The following is a 26,054-nucleotide window of genomic DNA, read 5'->3' on the forward strand; positions in this document are numbered from 1 at the left end:
TCTGCTGTCGTTCAGGGAGCTGAACCTGATCAGAGATGAGCAGTACAGTCTTCTCAGGCTGCTCCATGTTTTCCATCCAACATTACAGAAGGTGACAGCAGAGAAGCTCGCTGTCTGTAAACTTCTCTTCATCTTTGACGGCCTGGATGAAAGCAGACTTTCACTGGATTTCAACAACCATGAGGTCGTGTCTGATGTCACACAGAAGTCATCAGTCAGCGTGCTGCTGACAAACCTCATCCAGGGGAAGCTGCTTCCCTCGGCTCTCGTCTGGATCACTTCCAGACCTGCAGCAGCCAATCAGATCCCTCCTTCATGTGTGGACAGGGTAACAGAAGTACGAGGCTTCACTGACGTCCAGAAGGAGGAGTACTTCAGGAGGAGGTTCAGTGATGAAGATCTGTCCAGCAGAATCATCTCACACATCAAGAGCTCCAGGAGCCTCCACATCATGTGTCTGATCCCAGTCTTCTGTTGGATCACTGCTACAGTTCTGGACCACATGTTGACTACAGACCAGAGAGGAGAGCTGCCCAAGACCCTGACTGACATGTACTCACACTTCCTGCTGGTTCAGACAAAGAGGAAGAAGCAGAAGTACGATGAGGGACGTGAGACGAGTCCACAGGAGCTGACGGAGGCTGACAGGGAAGTTCTTCTGAAGCTGGGGAGGCTGGCGTTTGAACATCTGGAGACAGGAAACATCATGTTCTACCAAGAAGACCTGGAGCGCTGTGGTCTTAATGTCACAGAGGCCTCGGTGTACTCAGGAGTTTGTACAGAGATCTTCAGAAGAGAGAGTGTGATCTTCCAGAAAACAGTCTACTGCTTTGTTCATCTGAGCGTTCAGGAGTTTCTGGCTGCAGTCTACATGTTCCACTGTTACACCAACAGGAACAAAGAGGTGCTGGAGGCTTTTGTAGAAGACTCAAAACCAAAATCTCTTTTGCAGAAGATATCAAAGTTGTTTGGTAGAGGTACTGGTGGCCATGAGACCCGTTACCCATCCCTGGATGACTTCCTGAGGAGCGCCATGGAGAAATCCCTTGAAAGTCAAAATGGCCACCTGGACCTGTTTGTCCGCTTCCTTCATGGCCTCTCTCTAAAGTCCAACCAGAGACTCTTAGCAGGTCTGCTGGGTCAGACAGACAACAGTCCAGAACTCATCCAGAGAGCCATCAACAACCTGAAGAAGATGAACAGAGATGATGTCTCTCCTGACAGAAGCATCAACATCTTCCACTGTCTGACGGAGATGAACGACCACTCAGTTCATCAGGAGATCCAAGAGTTCCTGAAGTCAAAGAACAGATCAAAGAAGGAACTCTCTGTGATCCACTGCTCAGCTCTGGCCTACATGCTGCAGATGTCAGAGGAGGTTCTGGATGAGTTTGATCTGAAGAAGTACAAAACATCAGCTGAGGGACGACTGAGACTGATTCCAGCTGTGAGGAACTGTAGGAAGGCTCGGTAAGTCCAGATGTGATTATCAAGACTGTAAAACAACATCAGTGTTAGAGTAGAGATCCTCCCTCAAGACACATGTACCATATAAAACCTCCACATTGGAAAAGTTTTCCTTAAATTAGTATTTAACCTGTTTCTTTATCAAACAATTAAACATGTGTTCATTTAGAAATGTCTATAAAAATCATTGTTGTGTTTCTATCTATGAAACTAGTGAACACTAGTAACTTCTGTCATCTTCTCACTGTCTTTCTTTGGGTGATGGAGGCTTCAGAAATGTCTCCACAGTCGAGATTTTAATCCACATTTTGTGCACTGTTTCTTTTTTTAATGCGTCTTTAACGGTTCAGTTCAGTGGAGGATTTTATCATCACCGAGCTCAGAGAAGAAGTGAAGCTGTTACACACCTGAACTCCACTTTACACAAACTGTCACTGATACAATTATAATTACAGCTCAGTATCAGCAAGGACTTGATTCAATATGTGTCACGATACATTGTGATACGATGCATATTGTGATATATTGCACTTTAACACATAGTTACTGAAAATGTAAAATCAGATCTGAACTACAAGTTGCTGTGTACAGTCACACTAGCCTCATTCACACGGCCCTGTCAGTGCAGGAATCATGCAGCGATTCTCTGCATCACCGTCTGTGTGACAGTTTCACTGCGGCTCTGATCCGCCTCCGGAGGTAGAATCAGAACCACAGAGGCGAGCCGGGTTTGGATCAGGGCAACTTATATGAGGAAAGAAATGCTGCAGTTATACGTGGAAAAGCTTCTGTCATCCTGTCTGTCCTACTGACTCTGATCACATTTCTGCATGAAAATGAATGTTGGTGATTATGTGACGCGATTCAGAGCAAAAAACATGAAAATAAAGAGCATTAAGTTCTTTTGTGTCACTGAACTGATGTAGATGTCTTCATGAATTGCACAAGTATTCTGACTGTGTCCCTAAACACACAGTAAACATCTTCAGAAAATAAGGTGCTTGTATTAATTTCTTGTGTCACTGTATGAACAGTGTCCTGTGACACCTACAGGAGGTTGTCGGCTTTCACAGCCCGTTTAAAACAAGAATCATTATTTTCAGAATACAGATTGTTGGAGCTTGAAATTAATAAAGTATATTGAAATTAAATATTGCAATATATTGTTGTAATAACATTTTAGCACAGCCCTTATAATTATCATATTAGCACTGATTACTCTATTAATGCAAAATAAATGATTAAATGAATTTACTGGTAGATGAAAAGCAGAGTGACATCAAAGTTGTGTTAAACACATGCGAGCACATAACTGAGATAAAAACATACAAGTGCAGTTACAACTTAGTGATTTTACAGTTAATCAACATCATGTTAAAATAGAGTTAAACAAACAAATCACAGCATCTTGGTTATTAGAATATGACACTTTACATTACAGCTGTTTGATGGACACTTTTGTCTAAAGACTCAGATTTGTGTTCATCATGTTGCTGGTTTGGGTTTGACATGTGGACAGGAGGTGCTCAGTTTTAAACCACAGACCTGCTGATCAGTGACTGACCAGCTCAGACTCAACAACTGACCAGCTGATCACAGCCACTCATGTTCATTTGCTTTGTGATTAAACATGCAGCGTCTATTTTTATGATGAAGAATTTTATGTTTTAAGTTTTTTCTCTGTCATCACAGATTTGTTAAGTGTGGACTCTCAGAGATTCACTGTGAAGTCGTGGCCTCAGCTCTGAGGTCCAACCCCTCCCATCTGAGAGAGCTGGACCTGAGTGAGAACAAGCTGCAGGATTCAGGAGTGAAGCTGCTGTGTTCTGGACTGAAGAGTCCAAACTGTAAACTGGAGGTTCTGGGGTCAGTTCATGTCTTTTTCTCTTATACACTGTATATCTACCTGATTTAAATCTGTCACAGAAGTTTTGAATTTCCTTCAGTTCTCTTGTTTTCTGTGTTTATCTGAGCACAAATCACACAGCTCTTTTTAAAGTTTGTCAGTCTGAACATTTTGATTCAGAACTCAGTCTGAACTCAAACTGGGTTGGTGTTAGTACAGAAACTGAAGGATTTATCTGTTATTGTGCTGCAGAATGAAATCAATATCTACATTCTTGGGACACATCTACGTATGAAAAGTTAAAAGAAAATGTCTTTTTATACATAACCTTCATGACACAGTGTAACTTCTACATTTATACATAAAGCCAGTCTCTGTCACACACACACACACACGGAGGATACAAATACACTCTTACACTTACAGGAGCACACAGAGACTGTAAAGCTTATTTCCTAATGCAGCTGTTTGAAGCATCATATCTGATCTGTCACCAACAAGTAATGATGCCTCCATTCAGACAGGATGTCACTTTGTGAACAGGAGCATAAATTATACACTATCAGTACAGTAAGGTAGGATTAAGAGATGGAGCATCTTACTTTACTGAGTAAAGTTTAGAAGATGATTTATGATGAAGCTCAGAGTCAGTCAGCTGATGTTGATGGAGTTGATGATGATGATGAAGTCTGAATGTGAGCAGAGAGTGAGTGCTGGAACAGGTGTTTGTAAAGTGATGCATTTACTTAAATATTGTATTCAGGGCTTAAAGTATTCCGGCACCGTGCAGGATTTCCGGCGTGCAGCGTTTGGCTGCGGGAAAAAAATGTCCTATATTCATACTTGAAAAGTTTCGGTTGTGAAAAATAGGGAGATTTTTTTCATCGGTGTATCGGCCCAAGTAACAAGGGTCCTTCCCCAGGTGTGTGTTTTATTTGTCATCATTTCTTGCCTTGTATTTTAAACCACACATGTCCAAAATTCTTAGAACAGTCAGTGTTTCCCCTAAATTTTTTATAGCAGCTGTGCTCTGAGTTGATAACCCAGCAACACCAGGGGGGTCCGGGGGCATGCCCGCCTGGGAGAACATTTTGAAAAATGACCCTTTAAATGTCACCTAGTGGTGAGATTTTTAAAAAAGAAAAAATCATTTTCAGAATTTCGGAATCAGAATCTAAGACATTAGACAAAATAGTGTAGAAGCTGACATTGCTGCTTGAAAATATGGGAACCTCTTGAGCATTAGAGAACTTTCTTAACACTATTTTCAGAAGTCAGTGGGCCACATGACATGGAAGCTATTGAGAAAAAAATCATCATTTCTACATATTAATATTCATATAAATATAGAGGAAGCACTAAAATACAATAACAATAGGTGCGTCTCATTCATCCAGTTTACTAATACAATCTGCTGCTGGAGTCACTGTGTCACATGACATGGAAGATATTGAAAACATGTAATTATTTTGTATTAATATATTTATGCTAAGTAATTTAATGACGGTCCCTAAATCAGTCTCAGTGATTCAGCGCGGCTCTGGGAGGTGAGCTAACCGTCCTCCTGCTGCTCACACTGGGTGAACCTCAGTAAAGTCTCAGCTGGACCCGAGTGAAGATCCACCGAATATCCAACCTGAAACTAACTTCAGTGAGTTCAATGAGTCGCCTGTTGCAGCCTTTGAATAGGATGACGAGGATTTCAGTCCCTCAACTTAAACGCTGACTTGTAGAAATTATACAAATAGCAGTAATGACAATAATAATCGATTTCAGGCTAATTTAGAGTGTAGTGCTTTCACTGTGTGCAACTTAAATTCACCATTCGCCGTGATATTAAACCGACAGAAATCATGTCATCATCAAAATCAAATGTCATTATGTTTACCAACACCTGACGGATGTGCATGATTCACGAGAGCCTCATTTTCAGGTCGGAAAAGCCGGATTGCCGGAAACTAACATTATTAGCCAATCAGAAGTAAAATGGGGCGGGTCTTGGAAAAATGTGCTTCAACCGAGTCTGCTGCATTGATCCCCGTGCAGAGACGAGTGATGGGAACGGCAGTTTTTTTCTTCTTTCTTTTTTTACTGCACTGAATCTCTAGAATCTGTTCATTAAAATGATTCGTTCAAAAGATTCGTTCACCGAATCGTTCAGTGCTCTCCAACTCCCTGAACTGATAAGCAGCCAAACAATCCGTCATTCAGTTCATTAATCAGCCCTGAGGTTCACGTTCACTTACTGAGGGACGGTGCATTCACGGACTATAGTACACAATCGTTCGCGGCAGACGCAGCGCTGCTTTGAGTGGTATACATGCACTGAAATTATTATACGGTGAAAGTGTCCTCTGTGCACAATAAAACCACTTAACATGATGCTACACGGATGTTAGCAACACAGCGCTAGCAGTACGGTTACTGAACTTGAATCAACTCCTCTGCCCTGAGTGAGTAAGTGAGTGACACAGCGCCACTTTCAGCACAGTACGTGAACGAGAATCACGTCCTCAGCGACGCGAATCATGAGTGAGTGACAGCGCGAACGTGATTCACGTCCTGGCAGCCCTCGTTCGCGAACAACCTTTTTTTTTTTTTCTTTTCCAAAAACTTTATTGAGTTGCCAGCACATACAAATGCATGCCAACAATATAACTATGCTGGTGTAATCATGAGAACACAGAAATAGAACAAAATGTTTACATTCAAAGGTAAACAACGGGACATGAAAGGTGACGAAAAAGAGAGCGAGAGAGAGAGAATAACAAAAAGAGTGCGAGAGTATGACAATCAGATTACGTAAACACTTTATAGGTACAGCATACATTAAGAGTTTTGATGGCTTTTTTGTTCTTTGAGGGGGAAATTGTTGAGATATATTGTTCCATTTCTTTTAAAAACAAAGAGAAATTTGGTTTTTTGTTTGTGAATTTACACTTGTGAATGTGAAACTTAGCGAGCAGTAGAATTAGATTAACAAGAAAGAAAGCATTCTCATCTTTGCTACTGTGATCACAAGCACCAAACAAAACATTTTTATAGTATAAGACAAAGTCTGGGAAAATACAAGCAACTATAAAATTTATTAATTTCATTCCACAGTTCACGAGTAAATTCACAGTACCAAAATAAATGAGAGCATGTTTCAGGAAGAGATTCGCAGAAGGAGCATTTTACATCAATGTCATTCTTCAATTTTTGTAAGAAGTGTTTGACTGGATAGAATCTGTGGATCAGCTTAAATGAAACTTCCTTTACCTTATTAGTAAGAAGAAACTTCTGTGGCAATGACCAGACTTTTTTCCAATGTTGCTGTAGGGACAGAAACCAAATCCCCCTGAAACAAGGCTCCCACTTTCGAATTCATACCTCTATTGAGAGAAAAGCAGAGTTTACCTAATGAAGTTTCTAATGGATCAGAAGGTGACAATGACAGGGGTGGAGAGTGGTCAGCATTCTTAAATAATATACATAAACCAGATGGTATTGCATCAAAAACTATAGAAAATTCTTTTGGAGTTACAGGTATATTATATTGGGCGAGAAATTCAGAGTAATTGTACAGAAGTCCCCTACTATCAAATAACTGACTCACCAAAAGGATACCATTGTTAAACCATTTATCATAAAATAGTGACTTATTCTTGTGTAACATATTACAATTATTCCAAATATAGCATATCTGTGGGGAAAAATTGTGCTTGTAAATCAGCACCCATGCTAAAAGTACCTGCTGATGGAAGTTTGAGAGTTTAAGCGGGATTTTCTGAATATTATAATTACAGAGCAGAATGAATTTTAGGCCACCTAGGTGGGAAAAGACATGGTGAGAGACAAAGTTCCAAATAGAGGTTGGATTTTTTAGATATTGTTTAATCCAGTTTATTTTGAACGTATTGTTGAGAGAGCTGAAGTCTATAAAGTTTAGTCCACCTTTGCCATATTCATTTAAAGCAACAGATTTTCGTATGTAGTGTGTTTTGTTTTTCCATAAGAAGTTGCTGAGCATCCTATCAACAGATTTACATATGGAATTATTCACAGACAATGACTGAGCAGCAAAGGTTAGTGGCGAAATTCCTTCTGACTTAGTGAGCAGAACTCTGCCCTTCAGAGACAGGTCTCTTTGTAGCCAGTGGTTGAGGACTTTTTGGGTTTTTTCAATAATTGGAGTCAAATTTGAAGTACTTCTCAGCTTCCTATCTTTAACAATCTGAACACCAAGATATGTGACAGAATCTCTCACTGGAATGTGAAAAATTGAGGACACTGTACAATTATTTACTGGTAACAGTTCACATTTGTTAAGATTAAGGTAGAGCCCAGATGCTTTAGAGAAGGACTGAATAGTTGTGACTGCGACTGACACTTGAGAGGCATCCTTAAGAAGTAAAACTGTATCATCTGCCATCTGGCTTATAATTATTTCCCTATTGGCAATGTTAATACCTTTTAAAGGGCTGGCTTTGACCTGTAGATTAAGAAGTTGTACAGATAGAAGAAAGAGGTATACAGACAGAGGACACCCTTGACGAACGCCGCGATTTAAAGGAAATCTTGGAGAGGTGCCGTGACTTAATTTAATAGAGCCATTTCCATTTGTATATAATGTTTTAACTGCTTTACAAAAGAAGTTGCCAAAACCAAATTTGCTTAGAGTTACCATCATAAAGTCGTGCTGTAAGGAATCAAACGCTTTATAAAAGTCTAAGAAAAGAATATAGCTGTCATCTTGAATAAGATCCGAGTAATCTAATATATCTAAAACTAACCTTACATTATTAGAGATATGTCTGTTTTGCATAAAACCTGATTGACATTCATCTATTACGGTATCTAGTACAGATTTCAGCCTGTTAGCAAGTACAAGTGCAAAACTTTTGTAATCGTTATTTAGTAAGGATATTGGGCGCCAATTATCTAATATGAGGTGATCTTTCTTAGGTTTAGGAATGAGGGTGATTAGACCTTGACATAATGTAGGGGGGAGTGAACCTCTGTCTGTACTTTCTGTATATACTTCTTTTAGAAATGGGGCTAAACTTTCACAGAACTGTTTATAGAATTCGGCTGTAAAGCCATCTATTCCAGGTGATTTATTGATCTTTAAATGATTTATAGCGTCGATGATTTCATCCAATACAATAGGGCGATCGCAAAAAATACTATCTGCTTCACTCAGCTGATTAGTATCAGGAATAGAGTCAAAAAAGTCAGAGCTAGATTGATGGCAGTACTTGGAGGTATAAAGATTACTGTAAAATTCAGCACAATAATTAGCTATTCTCTTTTGATCTTCAGTAACTAACCCATCCAATTTCAATTGTTGTATAGTATTGTTTTTAGCCTGTTGTTTTTCTAATCTGAAAAAGTAGGCAGAGTTCTGTTCTATGGAGGACCAAACCTGACATAAGTATAAATAAATAAATAAATAAATAAATAAATAAATAAATGCATAAATAAATAAATAAATAAATAAATACATAAATAAATGCTGAAATAAATACATACATAAATAAATGAATAAATAAATAAATGCTGAAATAAATACATGCATAAATAAATGAATAAATAAATAAATGCTGAAATAAATGTATAAATAAATAAATAAAAGTTTAAATAAAAGAATAAATGCTTTTTTTTAATTTATACATTTCTGTTCACTTACATTTATTTATTTCTGTATTTCTGTTCACCTACATTTATTTATTTCTGTATTTCTGTGTCCATATGTAAATGAGGAGGTAGGAGGTCCTAACTTCAGTCAAGAGCATGATTGGTTACAGGAGTGTGCTCGATGAGGGTCTACTACTTCTGCCTTACTACCAGCGCTGATTCCTGTACACTGTACAGGATTGTTGCTGGCTACCAGCAAGCCCGCTCAGCTAACTGTTAGCTGCAGTTGTTGACATTTGTTCATGTAGCTGTGGTTTAGTTATGAATTTGACTGGCGTTCATTTTAACTTGCGAGGGTCCCAGGTGTGCTGGTGGTGTGGTTTGAGAATCCCGTCTGGAGAGAGAGGGGTCCTCAGCCATGTCCGCTAACCAAGAAAAACATTCTGCTCATCGCTCCAAGTCATGTATATGTGTATCTAGACGAGCGCTACAGAGCACAAATCGTCCCAAAGTGCATGTTGTCGGTCTCATATCTTTGTCGTGAATGTCTGTACTCTCAAATAACTCATGTGTGGAACAGGCTGAGGCATTTGTTTACGCCGAGCGGCTCGAGAGCGGCGTGGAGACCCCTTTTAGCTCTTATGTTAGCTGTTAGCTGCTCGCTGTAGCGCAGCGTCCAGGCTACCTTGTGACACCGGTTACCAACGGGTATTTTTCATTCCACACTGTTCAAATGGTCGCTTAAAGCCATCGTTCCGAGCCGCATACATCGTTATTAAGCTGAAGCTAAGTCAGTGTGAAAACTGTACACTGTCATACAGCCTGCTGGTCAAACAGTCTGCAGAGTACGTTGACATCCAGCCCGAGCTCAGCGTCAGGTCAATCCAGCTGTGGCAAATCGTGAGACGTCCAGATCAACCTGTGATACAAACACCAGTAGTGACAATGGTTCATAGGAAAGCCCAGACATGTATCTCACTCTCGGTGGTAACATGTGTCAACAGTTAACCTGGACGCTACGCTGTTAGCGCTACAGCGAGCAGCTAAAAGCTAACTGCTAACAGCGGTGTCCACGCCGCTCTCGAGCCGCTCGGCGTGAACAAATGCTTGATACTGTTCCACACATGAGTTGTTTAAGAGTACAGAGATTCACGACAAAGATATGAGGCCGACAACATGCACTTTTGGACGATTTGTGCTCTGTAGCTCTCGTCTTGAATACACATATACATGACTTGGAGCGATGAGCAGAATGTTTTTCCTGGTTAGCGGACATGGCTGAGGATCCCTCTCTCTCCAGACGGGATTCTCAAACCACACCACCAGCACACCTGGGACCCTCGCAAGTTAAAATGAACGCCAGTCAAATTCATAACTAAACCAGAGCTACATGAACAAATGTCAACAACTGCAGCTAACAGTTAGCTGAGCGGGCTTGCTGGTAGCCAGCAACATTCCTGTACAGTGTACAGGAATCAGCGCTGCTAGTAAGGCAGAAGTAGTAGACCCTCATCGAGCACACTCCTGCAACCAATCACGCTCTTGACTGAGGTTAGGACCTCCTACCTCCTCATTTACATATGGACACAGAAATACAGAAATAAATATATTTAGGTGAACAAAAATACAGAAATAAATAAATGTAGATAAACAGAAATACAGAAATAAATAAATGTAGGTGAACAGAAATGTATAAATAAATAAAAAGCATTTATTCTTTTATTTATACTTTTATTTATTTATTTATACATTTATTTCAGCATTTATTTATGCATGTATTTATTTATGACATTTATTTATTTATGTATTTATTTATGCATTTATTTATACTTGTGTCAGGTTTGGTCCTCCATACTGTTCACCTTCTTCAAGCCATCTTCTACGCGATCTAACAAACGCTCCTTCAGCTTTTCGCTTGTAAATCTCATCCAACCTATGCTGTTGCTCAGTAAGCTCAATCTTTTCTGACTCACTGAGAGCCTCTAGTGGTTTGGATGATAAAGAAGTAATATTAAGTATTGTGTCATTTTCTTCTGCTCTTCTTATTTTTGCCAAGTCACCACTGTATTTTCTCAGATACTTAGCAATCTCATATTTCATTAATTCCCAATTATTGCTATATACTTTTTCAGTCAGAGCTTTATTCCAGTACTGTCTGATCAATCTTTCAATTTCAGTAGTTACATCTTTATATTTAAGAATGGTGCTATTAAGTTTCCAGTATGAGGATTTAGCAGAGGAGGGAGAAGACAAAAAAGGAATATTTATACTGATAGTTTTATGATCAGATAACGGCGAAGGTAGAATGTCCGTTAAGACATTTTTCAAATCTTTAGAGACCAGCCAATAATCAATACGTGACAAGCTAGACATTGACTTGTTGTGCCATGTATAGAATTTCTGTGATACATGTGTATCTCTCCAAACATCAGTTAAAATAAATCTATCAATAAACCTCTTCAAATGAGAACTGGAGGAGTCGGCTTTCCTCGGTGGCCACCTGTCCATTTGATTATCCAGTGTAATATTGAAATCTCCACCAAGTAGTATTGAAGCATTTGGACATTTTGAGAGCCAGTGGAGCAGTTTTTTTTTCTAATGTATCAATATAAGTGATATTTTCTGCTTGTGACTTGAATCCATACACATTAACTAAAATGTTATTTGAATTTGCAATCCTGTACTTGGCCGTTATCCGCGTCGAAATAGTCATGCATGCTGTCAATGAGTGTATTCTTGGCTCCAGCTAGCCCGTCAGTAGCGGGGGGCGTGGGCGTAGCAGGTTTGCTAACAGAGTTAGTGGGACTCGCTAGCATCTTTAAAACATCGCTTTTTCTTCTGTCGGAGCTTTTCATTTTGGGTTTCGACATTTTCCAGAAGTAGCCGGGTAAAGATACTGTCGTTATCAGTTAAGGTAATTCGTCTGTTCGCACCCTACACTTTAAAAAAAACAGTTAAGTTTGCGAAGCTCATCCAAACGCGTGTGATCAGAGCGCTATCTTGTCGCGCTCCGTTCACGAACGACCTGTTGAGGACGTGAATCACGTTCGTGCTGTCACCGAAGCTGCTGTCATCCGACTCGGCTCTCAGCCACCGGAGCTGCAGAGGGAGGAGGGAGGGGCGGGACAACCGCAAGTGATGGTGATTGGCTCTCTAAGGTAGAGTGAGAGTTTGTAGGCCAATCAGAGGCAGAGTTCAGTTAACACACAAACCACACACGCACACAGCAGCCTCACACACACAAACTAGCAGAGGTGAGCTGCAGCAATGAAGAGTCCGGAGGGAAAGTTAACGTTTTTAAAGTGGAAGTACAGACACTACTTTAATGTCCATGTCTGTTGTAAACAACTCTGATCTAATGAATCATCTCTCAGCAGCACACGCTTCTACAAAACTAACACTGGATAAAAACTCTGTTGCTGAGCTGTTGATGATGACAGCAGGCCAGGTGTGGCTAACGTGAGCTCCGCTAACAGCTTCACTAAAACTTGTGACACAGACTGAAGTGAATGCAATGATAGACAGGTATGTTGTTGAGAACTTGCTCCTGTTATCATCAGCTGACTCAGACTCCTTCAGAGCTTCACTGGTAAAATATCAGGGAGAACAGGAGCCGGTCCGCCATAAAGAAGACATTTTCTAAATACATATGTAGATGCAGAGTAGCTGAAGTGACTGCCGAGCTCAAAAGGGGGAAGAAATAAAAGTAACGCAATAATTACTTTTCCTGGTAACTAATTACTTTTATAGTGGAGTAATTCCGTTACTTACTCAGTTACTTTTGGAGGGAAGTAACTAGTAACTATAACTAATTACTTTTTAAAAGTAACGTGTCCAACACTGTCCAACACACAACACGATTACCGGGAGCAACAACCACAGCTGGCGTACCGGCATCAATGACTGACCGTGTGTGGGAGACTTGAAAACACCGTAAAATACCAAATAACAGCCGGGCCGTTTGTTTGTTTCACTCACTGAACAGACCAGGCGGCAATTTAGGACAGGCGTTTAATTCCTTCCTCTCAAAAATCCGGGATGAAAATGTCACAAACTTCTCCAGCTTCTCGGTGAATTCTCTGGCATCCTTCTGGGCAATAGTTGTCTTCTGCAAGTGAAGTTGTTGCGGCGGAGGAAACGATTCAGCCAACCAGCACTCGCTGCAAACTCATCTCTGCTGTCACTCACGGTGGCGGACATTTGTTTCTCCATCGTCCTGATCATTTTGCGGGACACTCTCTCGTGTTGTGCCCGTTTGCTGATAACTCATCCCCGCATGTTTATCTCAGGCTCCTCTCTAGCCTTCTTCCTCCCTCCAGCAGGCAGCCTGGCCCTGTTGCTGTCCTCCTCGGACAGACGCTGAAGCTCAGTTTCTCTCACTCTCTTCTGGTCGACAGAGAAACGTCTAGCGGCTGCTTCTCCAGAGTTTTCCTCTGCATATTTTAAGACAGAAAGTTTGAATTTCAAGTGGTACTTTTTATTTTGTTGCTGCACCGGAGCCATGGCGATCATCAGTGTGATTCTGACTGACAGAAAGCAGCACAACACGTGAAAAAGGCGAAGAAGAAAAACGTGCAGTGTCAGTGGTCACGTCTTCTTCCTTGATTTAAATAAATAAATAAATAAATTAGACCCGACATTTATTTGGAACCGGCGGTTATTCACCAACATATACACCTGCACCCGGCGTTTAAAGGGACCCTGCGGTTAATTGAAACTTGGATATTATTTGGTCATTTACGGGACACGTGTGCACGTTCATCGCAGAACATGATTTGTCTTTCAAGCTCTCCAACACCTGGTAAATGGATGTAAAAAATGCAATATTTGAAGATAAAATTGCTCTGACAAAACTGTCAATGGAGTAAAAACTCAACACAGGAAAGTGATTATAGCCAATGCCTCAGTTCTTATGCTGGAACTGAAAGATGTCCAGCCATGTCTTCCAGTATGATCTAAAGATATTGATCATTTTAAATACTTTTAATGATAAATGTTTAATAATTGTATTGATCCAGACCTGACTGAGATCAGCAGCTTGTTATGAATCTGTGTTGACATGAACAGCTGTATGAATGTTGTGCTGACATGTGGATGATGTCTGTAGAAGGCTGATGATGATCCACAATAACACAATGACAAAGTCTCTCTACTCATTTTAGAGAAAAGCTCATTGATGAGGACACAGTAATGTTGAGCTACACATTTAAAACCTGAACACATCCGATTAGATTAGAAATTGATTTTTTATCTCCATCATTTATTCTTTATTCAGATTGGAGTACTGCAGTTTGTCAGAGATCAGCTGTGCTTCTCTGGGTTAAAAACGTGCAGTGTCTGTGGTCATGTCTTCTTCCTTGATTTAAGGAAATAAATAAATAAATTAGACCCGACATTTATTTGAACCAGCGGTTATTTACCAACATATACACCTGCACCCGGCGTTTAAAGGGACCCTGCGGTTCATTGAAACCCGGATATTATTTGGTCATTTACGGGACGCGTGTGCACGTTCATCGCAGAACATGATTTATCTTTCAAGCTCTCCCAACACCTGGTAAATGGATGTAAAAAATGCAATATTTAAAGATAAAAATGCTCTGGCAAAACTGTCAATGGAGTAAAAACTCAACACAGGAAAGTGATTATGGCCAATGCCTCAGTTCTTATGCTGGAATTGAAAGATGTCCTGCCATGTCTTCCAGTATGATCTAAAGATATTGATCATTTTAAATACTTTTAGTGATAAATGTTTAATAATTCTATTGATCCAGACCTGACTGAGATCAGCAGCTTGTTATTAATCTGTGTTGACATGAACAGCTGTATGAATGTTGTGCTGACATGTGGATGATGTCTGTAGAAGGCTGATTATGATCCACAATAACACAATGACAAAGTCTCTCTACTCATTTTAGAGAAAAGCTCATTGATGAGGACACAGTAATGTTGAGCTACACATTTAAAACCTGAACACATCTGACTGGATTATAAAGTGATTTTATCTCCATCATTTATTCTTTATTCAGATTGTGGGACTGCAGTTTGTCAGAGATCAGCTGTGCTTCTCTGGCCTCAGCTCTGAAGTCCAACCCCTCCCATCTGAGAGAGCTGAACCTGAGTGACAACAAGCTGCAGGATTCAGGAGTGAAGCTGCTTTGTGATTTTCTACAGAGTCCAAACTGTAGACTGGAGACTCTGAGGTGAGTTCACTGACTCTGTTACTGTTGTAGATCTGATTTGTTAAATTAACAACTGAGTTTACATTCATACATTACTTATGTACATATACATATATACTTATATATAGAAGTTATAAATCTCCTTTGGTTCATATTTTCATGTTTTTTAATCTAGATTTAGTCTTCAGACGTGCACATGATTATAGAGAGGCTCAAAGTCAGAACAGGGCAGTATGTGTGTGCACATAGTGCGCCGCATTTATTTTCAGGCCTTAATAACACAACATGTAGATGAATGTAAAATGAATAAACACAGTAATTATAGAAAGCTAACTACTTAGCTGTGTATCCTGTGTAGCTGTGAGTTGTATGTAATTGCCATTTCTTTTGTGTCAACAAATTATTGTCAACATGAGTTTATTCACATTATCATAACACTGAGAATTGTTTGGAAGACATACAAATCAGCTGCAATTCTGAAGAGCAATCAAACACTGGTTTATTATTAGGCTATTTATTGGAGGGCAAGTGCAAAGTAGAAATACAGGCTACACATCTAAACATGTGACAAAACCAAGAAATGTGACTGTTAGTAGGAACAGCATGTTTACAACAGCAAAGTCACAATAAACTCTGGAAGAAGTTTATTGTGACTTTGCTGTTGAGTTTACATTCATACATTACTTACATCCATAAAGTTATAAATCTCCTTTGGTTCATATTTTCATGTTTTTTTAATCTAAATTCAGTCTTCAGACTTCTGTTTCTTAAAATAACTGTAGAAAATGTTCAGTTACTTGTTAAAGTAAATTAATGTTTATGATTTAATCTGTTAACAGAAGATCCTCTGAACTAACATTGGATTATAAACTGATTTTTATCTACATCATTTATTCTTTATTCAGATTGAGTCGCTGCAGTTTGTCAGAGATCAGCTGTGCTTCTCTGGCCTCAGCTCTGAAGTCCAACCCCTCCCATCTGAGAGAGCTGGACCTGAGTGACAACAACCTGAAGGATTCAGACGTGAAGCTGCTTTGTGATCTGGAGGAGAGTCCAGACTGTAGACTGGAGACTCTGAGGTCAGTAGAGGGTTGGAGTCAGTTCATGCTGGTTTCAGCAGTATTGTACTAAACACAGGATCAAAGTAAAGATCCAGTATTTCCTGCTTTCCTCAGTGAAGCTGTGAGAGGAGAACAGTCAGCCAATCAGACGAGCCAGAAGCTTGTTGTGATGGTGTGTTTGAGTTGATGTGAAGACGACTGTTGTTGTTGTGTTCATGTCTACAGGAAATAAAGCTGATCACAGCTGACAGCATCACAGGATGTATAGAGACAGTGTCCTCATTCATCAAACTGTCGGAGCATCAAATCTGATCTCAAAGTGTTTGTTCTCTCATTTCAACACTGAAGAACTCATCAGTTCATCTTTGTCACAGCTCTCAGATCAGTCTGACTGAAGGCTCTTATTTCAGAGAACCATCATTACATTTAGTAACCATGTGGTCTGTATACAGACCAGAACCTCTGCTGAAGTCCAGAAACCACAGCTGATGTTTTACTGTTCAATGTAGGACCTTTAACGTTATATTTATATCTGCTCATGTGTCATTTGATTTGTCCAAATATTTCATAACAGACTCCATATTTACATATTTGTCATGTGATGTTTCCAAAGTAGATGAAATCTTTAAATGTGAGTGAGACTCTGGTTTTTAACAGCAGTAAATCATCATTAAAGTGAGCTGTGAGTATCTGTGTTCCTGCAGTAATGATGCGTTCAGGGACTGTCAGCAGTTTATTTCCACTGTGTCCTTCAGTGAAACCTGCAGAGTAAACAGACTTGATGTCCAAAGTGTCTGCAGGTCTGTGAGCTTCACTCCAACACGTTAACATGAAGCTGAAAGGAAGCTGGCTACGCTACACAGCCGCTCCACTTGTGGTCTGAACAGGACTGAAGTCCTGCTGGTCTTTATATCACTGACTGACAGCTGATGGAGGGAGTCTCTGGAAACACTCATTTATCACTTCTGCTGTCTCTCTGCTTCTCTCATCAGATGGAAGTCTTCTTTGTGGTGAGAAAGGTGGAGGTGTTGAGAGGATCAGCTGTGTCCTGATGATCCAGAGAGGTTGAAGCAGCACCATCAGCTGGTGGGTGGAGAGGCTCTGACTGGGCCGTGTTACTGGGAGGTGGAGTGGAGAGGAGAGCTTCATCCAGCAGTGACTGACGGACCAATCACAACAAGTGGAGATGACTGTCAGTGCTGCAGTGTGAACTGCTCTGAGATCAGCTCCACTGTCACACACAATGTCCAGTCCAGCATCATCCCTGTGTTCCTCTGGATGTGACAGAGTATCATCAGTGTATCTGGACTGCTCTGCTGCTGCTCTGTCCTTCTACACAGTCTCTGCAGACACACTGACACTCCTCCACTCCTTCTGCTCCACACTCAGACACCTCCTCCACCTGGACCTCCACCTGGACCTCCACCTGTACCTCCACCTGGACCTGGACCTCCACCTGGACCTGGACCTGGACCGGGACCTTTAATCTTTTATTCTCTCACATCAACATCTTTATTTGGATATTTGTTTTTGCTGTCAGTTGCAGCTCCACCATGTGGAACGATGGTGAATTGCAGTTTATTTCCACATTATATTTTAGAAGTTGATGTGAAAAAGCAGTTCTGGTTCTGACCACCAACACCAGATTCTCTCAGAACTAAACAGAAAATAGTTTGAAAGAAGAAAAGAAGTTTGGATTTAATCAGAACTTCACTGAAGTCTCCAAACTGAAACACGGTTCTGACTCCAAACCCAAGTATGTTTGTTATCAGAGCAGGTTCTGTATCTGACAGCTTTAAAGTCTTCTTTGTCGAGTGGATCCGACCAGACTGTTGTGGCAGAAAGTGACCTAAAGAATCCAAAGAGTCTGGTCATCATTGTGAATCTGTCGCCTTAAACAAACTTTAATTTTCACATGGTCATTTGATCCGTTGTTAAAAAAAGACATATTGATCAGAGTTGCTTTTATTTGCTGTAATATCTGTAGATTCAGTTGTAAAGTCAGTTCAGTCTTAAACTTTGCTCACACACTGAACATCAGAACATTTTCACTTCCTTTAGACGTGAAGTAAGAAACATGTACTAACTGTTACCATGAGTGTCATTATCAGTGATTAAGAAATATATAATGAATGTTTTATATTTAATCCCACAATTCAAATCTCATGTGATGTAAATCGCCTCCATCTATATTATTATAAATGTTCTGCGTGTTTAAACGACGTCCGTTTGTTGAATCACTTCTCTGGATTCAGGTTTTATTTCTGACTCATGAAGATTAAAGTTTTGCTCATTTTCATCAGCTTCTGGATTCTTTTCTATAACAGTATTTATTTGTAGGCAACAGAAACAATTACAAAAAAAACAAACTGAAGAAAGTCTTTGTCCTGAAATGAATCAATAAAATCTCCAAAGTATCAGAAATGATTTGTCAGTCCAGACGGTGAGGCGTCACTCTGCTCGGTGTTCTCTGTCCGCTGATCTGGAACTGGTTCAGAGAGACGATGTCGGCGTCTCATTTCATTTAGTTTTGTTTGTTTGTTCGTTTTTATCCCGTATGTATTGTGTTTTTTTATTTATCTAAAGAAAAACAGATTCTGTAAAAGACAAATCAGTAAAAATGAGCTGGATTTGATGTTCCCTCTACGGGTCGACTGATGTGGTTTTTGTTTGTTATTAGTAATCAAGTAGATAACTGATATTAATTTACAGAAAAATAAAAACCTCAGTGTGAAAGTGGAGAATAACCAGTGATGGAATGTAACTACAATTTACACCAGTACTGTACCTGAGCTCAGTTCTGAGGTTCTTTCCTTCAGTCAGTCCATTTTTCTGCTACTTCCTCTGTACTTCCTCTCTACTTCCTCACCAGTGACTCAACAGATTGAGATCATTCAGTGTTGAAAGGCTGTTAATTGTGATGTGTAACCAATCAGAGTGCTGTGGGGGGACGTGGAGTGAGACCAGACTGGTGACGACAGACAGAACGCTGCATCAGAGGTAAAGTATCTGTTTTAATTTCATTTATTTTATTGGCAGTTGGACACAAAACACTCAGGAAGCATTCATCAGAGAAATGCTGAATATCTGCCCTGATAATGGCTCTACACACAGTTCAGCTGCTGTCGTTCTGTCTGTCAGCCTTCATCTACAACACATTGATGTGTTCTGGAGCTCGGCAGCGTTGAAACCAGAACCTTTGAGTGTGAATACTGTCGTCCAACCCAAACCATGATCTGTGGGTTATTTCCTCCAGCTCTGATTTGTAATATAGCAGGTGTAACAGAGTTAGAAATAACCTGTTATGAATTTCTACAAAATAGACCTGCTTGTCTTCTAAACATGTACACTGTAGTTTTGGAGCCACCTGGTGGTTAATAGTGCAGATTCCTCTTTACGCGCCTCAGCAGAGGAAAATCCTCCGAGCTGGAGGTGGAGACATGTGCACAACTAATGTTTCTGTGTTTAATGTTTTAACGCTCTGTGAGACTGTGAGCAGCATGTATTTTTACTGTGAGGATTACTAGCATGTATACTGAAAGTTACAGACGTTTCTGTGCAGAAATAGTAACTTTATCAGCCAGTAATTAACGTGTGCTGCCAATGCTAATTATCTAGCCATGCACTTGCTAGCTTGCTCCCGGTGCAATATTTCCTTGTTATTACTTGGGATAGTAATTATTCTACTTTTCATGACACAGATGTGAATGGTTGCAGTTGCATAACGTTGTGCAGAACAACTGTGTGTTCCTGTGTGGCCGTGCTGTCCAAAGGGGACAGACATCATCTCACACTACCAGCTGTCTCAGGTGTGATGGAGGATTGGAGCTCGTCAGCTCAAGTCACTCTGAGAACAGCTGATGGTGTTTTTAATCACATGATTTGGTCACCATTAGAAACATCAGCTGTTGATATCAATAACAAACTCAATAATCAATCAGACACAAGTTTCTTTGTTTTTTGCTTTTTCTTTTTTATTCACAAAGAAAAACAAAATCAACTTTTTTGCTCTTTTCTAAATTTTTTGTCAGGATGCAGCTCTTCTTATATTTACAATGATCAGATAATGAAATGGTTCAATTCAAAACGCAACTGCGTCATAATTCTGAGAACATTGTTTTCTGATAATATAATAGTCATGCAGTTATTAGAATAAATGAGACTACATTAGATAACATCAATCAATGTGGTAAAACTGGTGAGTTGTTGTGGTGAAAAATCAAAGTGACACATCAGAGAAAAACATTTGTAGTAAAACAGATAAAAACACATGGATCAGAATGTGACAAATCAACAATGTATACATCACACATCAGCAATAAATCCACATGTATTCTATGATATATCAGCGGTTCCAGACACGTGTGCTGTGGTTGTCTCTAGGTTGTATTTTGCATGGACCGTGCCTTGGAGTCTGCCCCAGCATGTCACAGGTTCAGGATACTGAAGGCAGAGTGTTTAGCGCTGCTGGGACGCTGCCCAGAGGCTCAGTCTGTAGCCAGGTGAGAGGACATGTTGGAAACATACTTTGAGCAACACATTTGTTTGACATGAGTGGAATTTGTAACAAAGACTGCAGGGGGAAAGCAGATTAAAACATGTCCATTTATTCCATGAAATGATGTGAATCTTTGTGTAGAAAATCAAGTGTTTGTTCTCCTCAGTGTGATTGACAGGAGAGATGATCAGAGGAGCAGAGTTTTTACCACCATCATTAGTACATGGACAGAATAGAGTTTGTGAGTGAAGCAGCAGCCAGTAAAGGAGCAGATAAGAGCTGCAGCATCAACGTCATAAAAGGAGAGCAGACCCTCCTCATAATCCACAAACACCCCCACCTTCTCAGGCTGACGCTTCAGAGAGAGACTGACTGGAGGGCTAGCGTTAGCTTTGGACTCATTTTTATTCCTCAACCATATCGTCCAGTAACCATTCTGAGGATTCACTTTGATTAGTCCCTTCCTGTTGATCCACTCTCTGGCCACTCCTAAAGTCCCCTTACTCTTCCCTTTAACTTGAGCCTCATAATAAAACTCTGCTTTGCTAAGACACAAGTATCAAATCTCTCTGGTTGTCTGGGAGATTCTTCTCCACATCACTATCACATCCACCGTAGAACCACGCACACACACAACCCGTTACATTTAAACAACGTCCGTTTGTTCAATCACTTCTCTGGATTCAGCTTCAGTTTTGCTCATTTTCACCAGCTTCTGGATTCTTTTCTACAACAGTATTTATTTGTAGCTAACAGAAACGATTACAAAAAAACATCTTTCCGCAGATTTTGAGTCACACCGCTCTTAAGGTTCTCTTATCGTCAGTGGCAAGGCGCGTCGTTAGACAGAAAAATGATGTTTGTTTCAAAACCAAATAACAGCAAAATGTACATTTTAACAAGTTTAATTATACATTTATCAATATTCATATCATCGCACATAGTAAACCCTAATTATTGCATATTTACACAAGATTTTAATAGAAACAACTCAGAACGAGAAAATTAACAATTAAAAATAACTTATTTGATCATGAAACATTTTATTCTAACACTTAATAATATATAATAACATAAAATAATGATGTAAAAAGCTGTAAAGGGGCTGATGTAAAACAAAGAGCCGTTGTGATCACTGGTCACAGTCTGCAGATTACCTCCGCTCTCCTCACAGTTACCACACACGGGCTTGTGGCATTTCAAGTGTCCCACGTTTGGTTCCGTTGGCAGCTCTTTGGGACCGGCACTGCCTCCGGTTCTGTGTCTGCTGCTGCTGCGGTGGTTGCTTCCGCTGCTGCCCACCTTGTGCCGACTGCCGCGGCCTCTTTCCCCTCCATGTATTCTGCCCTCAGCTCCCTCAGCTCCTCAATTTCACCATCAATTTTCATACACTCACACAGAAAGTGCATGTATGTATTCCACAAATGAACCCTGACAAGGCTCACCTGTGAAGTGAAAACCATTTCAGGTGACGACCTCATGAAGCTCATGGAGAGAAGGCCAAGAGTGAGCAAAGCAGTAATCAAAGCAAAGGGTGGCTACTTTGAACAATGTCAAATATGAAACATATTGAGAGTTATTTCACACTTTTGACTTTACTACATAATTCCATATGTGTTCATTCATAGTTTTGATGCCTTCAGTGAGAATCTACAATGAGAATAAAGAAAAAGCATTAAATGAGAAGGTGTGTCCAAACTTGTGACTGGTAGTGTATGAAAACATCCAGTTCCATTCCAAGTGAACCTTCTATCAGTTCATCACCTGCTATAAACAGTCTGCTTATATGTTGGAAGTTCCACTCATTTATTTTCAGCTCATCTTATCTACAATCATACATCTATTGTGTTCATGTGTTCATGTACATGTTTTTACAAGATTGCGTCATTTCTCCGGGTTTTCCTGCTGATGACGTCACTGCTGTTCCCGACCCACGCTGTGATACACCGATCAAGTTCATGTGCATGTTCAGAACTGTACACAGACTCAACAGCATGCAAACATCCAGCTCCAGGTGTTTAGCTCATACCTGATTGATTGCTATGTAGAAAAACTTTGAGGACATTTTACGCCCATCTCGTCGTGGCGTCCATTGGAATGGACATGAAGAAATACTATTAAAAACACCAGTTACCAAAAATGTGTTTTTTCCACTTTGTCTTTATGTTGGAGAGTCAGAATCAGTTTTTTATTGTTTTTATTTTGCCCAGCCAAAAAAATGTGTGTCTGAAGGGGTTGAAAGTAAAAAGGTGAAAGAAGATAAATTGTTGGTGAATCTACAAGAAACTCCAGATGAAAATGAGCTGTGAGCGACTCTGAGTCTGTATATGCAACAACCAATAAATAGAAACTCATAAACTGACTCAGGGTCAGAACTTGGAAAGTGTTGGTTGTGTCTTTGTAAACTTTGCACGGCCGCACAGTCTTTTCTCTTTCTATTAGAATATTCTTTGAATGTTGTAAATAATCATCAGCCTCAGCAGCTTGTTATTAGCATCTTGTATTAATAAAGAATCCTTGGTGTCTCCTAATTGTTGTTTAAAGGTGTCGGAGCAGCAGATCCTGGATCAGCTGCTAACTGCTCCGGGCTGCTGCTCTTTATATGAAACATAAAGCGTCTCATCAGCTCGACTCGTTCGTCTCTCCGAGCAGCACAAACGGCTCTTTTGTCCGTCTGAAGCTTCTCCTCGCCGTCGAGGCTAAAGGTGCCGCCTGATGTCTGACAGCGAGCCGAGACGCTTTCTTTCAACACGTTTCAGTCTCTTTCACTGGACGCAGACGATCTGAGGAGGCAGAGCGTTTGGCCGCTGACAGGAAGTCTCTGAGGTTGGAAACATGCAGTGGCGGTTCTAGACAAATGTTACTGGGGGGGCCAGTGTTTAATCAGAGGGGCACGTTAACAAACGGAAACAAATAATATTTAAACATGAAATACTTTCATTTTGCATCACATTAAAATCATACAAAAGTTTGTTTTGTACATAAAGAGTGCATGGATTGAAACAATGAGGTCGGGCCATCAAAAATGAGAAATGAAATCCAGCAGGACGATGCTGCAAAAGGTGGGCATGGAGCCCTGACCCCCTCATACCAGTCTGGCCTAAAGCTCCGTCTCCTGTCCCCCATCAGAGTGGTTGAAGATGTTCAGCTTGGGCTGCACTGCTACATCCTTCTTGGACTTGCTGATATCTGTGGAAAGATGCACAGTAAAGATAGGGCACAACTAGAAACAACATTTATTTACTGTTGTATGCATGGATTTTAAAATGGAGGCCAAATATTTGTTTCTTTTTTGAACATAAGAATCACATATTAATGAGGCAAAAACTCATTTCTGGCAGAAAGCATCATTTTATGGACACACTGTACTATGAATTGTAATGACACTGCTTTGCAGATGTCCTGAAGAAGAAGAGCTGTTGTACATGACAAACCTGATGGTGCAGTACTTGATCCACATGAATCCACTTGCTGTTCCTCTGGTTGTTCCTCTCTCTGTCCCTGTATGTTTTCTTCCTCCTCACCCTCTGGAGTGTCCCTCTCTGTGTCAGTGCCCTCACTTTCATCACCTGCCTTCTCTCCAACCTCCACCAGCTCCTCAGCTCTCTCAATACCTTGATATGTTTCTCTGGCACAGCAGTGGCCAGGGACATTTTTACAGGGTCACTGACCCCTGTAGGCCCCCGTGTAGAGCCGCCACTGGCTGTCACACATGGACGTCTTCTTTCTTTACCTTTTCCTTCACTAGTGCTGCACTTTGTAGCTTTACTCACCAAACACTCTCATTTATTACTTATTCTAATTAGAAAATCACACCTTTAAGCATCAGCAGCTTCAATTCTGCTGAATTCAAGATATTTTGTCGACGGTCTGTGATTTGTTTTGCTTTTTACAAACTTTAATCCTCCATCTGCTCAGTGATGCATTAAAACTTACAAACTCATTCTTAGAAATGATGATAATAAATAAAGCTGCAACATTCACTATCTGTTGAGCAGGAGGTTAAAGAAGAAGAGTTGAGTGATGTTCAGCTTCATCACTGATGAATGTGACAAACGTTGTACTGCAGCGCCCTCTGCAGGTGGAAGCAGTCACCGCCTCAGATATCTGATTTCCACCTTTATTATATTTCTACATCTGTCTTCTGTTTCAGCCAGTGTTGGAGAAAGTACTCTGAGTCAGACTCCAGTAAAAGTCAAAGCTGTGCTGTTGAAATATTAGTTTGGTGAAAGTGAAAGTCACAAACATGAAGAGTACTCGAGTAAAAGTCTTTATTACAGTTGGTATTGAAAGTAACTGATCCATATATTTACATGTTTGTATGAAGCGTTCACTCTGAGTCAGCTGATTATCACAATCACTGTTTGGATTGTTGAAAGAATAAATTAATTTCAGAATGATCAACTTTGGCTCTGATGCAGAATGTAATCTGCAAAGTAACTAGTAACTAATGTAATCACATGTCATCAGTGGAAACAGAGAACAAGAATCATTTGTTTGTGTAACTGAGCTGATTACAAAACACTTCCACAGTATTTGACTACATGATCATCATGTCTCAGTGTTTCTAGCCTGGAAAGTAACTAAGTACATGTACTCAGGTACTGTACAGGTACAAATTCAAGGAGCTTAACTTGAGTGTCTCCATTTTCTGCAGCTGTATACTTCTACTCCACTACATCTCAGAGGTGAATGTTGTACTTTTTACTCCACTACATCAGTCTGGCAGTTTAGATTACTAGTTACTTTTCAGATTACATTCCCGTCCTGTTTCTCCAGGTGTGTTAATGTTGAATGTTTGTGATAAACTGACAGTGTTGTAAAAAAGTACCCAGAAGTCAAACTGGAGTAAAAGTAAAGTATCTGATATTAAATGTACTCGAGTAAGAAAAATACAAGTGAAAGAAAATGATGCATAAATGTACATGTATGTTTGTAATGTGTGTATGCTGCGGGTCGACTGATTATCAGAGCTGATGTTCAACTTTTTATTGATTGTTGGAATCAGGATGATAATAAAATAAAGTGAACAAAGTGTGTGTGTCACTGAACCTGACTGAGAGCATGAAGCACAATATTAAACACACAAACACACATGTGGCCCCTGTGGTGGACAACAAGACGACAACACGTCCAGTATCAGACTGCGCTCCAGCAGCCGTGGCTCATTTACGGTAATCGTACTGAACCGGCTCTGACTGGGTCAGACTGCAGTCTCACATCAGAACCATCAAACATGTAACCAGACTTTTACAGCAAGCAAGTCCTGTCCTGGACACACACACACACACACACACACACACACACACACACACACACAGCAGCAGGTGGAGAGAGGAGGAGGAGCTAAGATCATGTTATCCAGTGGAAGTGAAAGTGTC

At 40.3% G+C, this 26,054-nt stretch overlaps 1 pseudogene; it reads left to right on the forward strand.

Moving 5' to 3' along the window:
• Window positions 1–17,253, forward strand: part of LOC115569836 (NACHT, LRR and PYD domains-containing protein 12-like) — a 51,685-nt pseudogene extending 34,432 nt beyond the window's left edge.
• The last annotated feature ends 8,801 nt before the right edge of the window (window positions 17,254–26,054 follow it).

This window comes from Sparus aurata, chromosome 19 (assembly GCF_900880675.1).
Source record: "Sparus aurata chromosome 19, fSpaAur1.1, whole genome shotgun sequence".
NCBI lineage: Eukaryota > Metazoa > Chordata > Actinopteri > Spariformes > Sparidae > Sparus > Sparus aurata.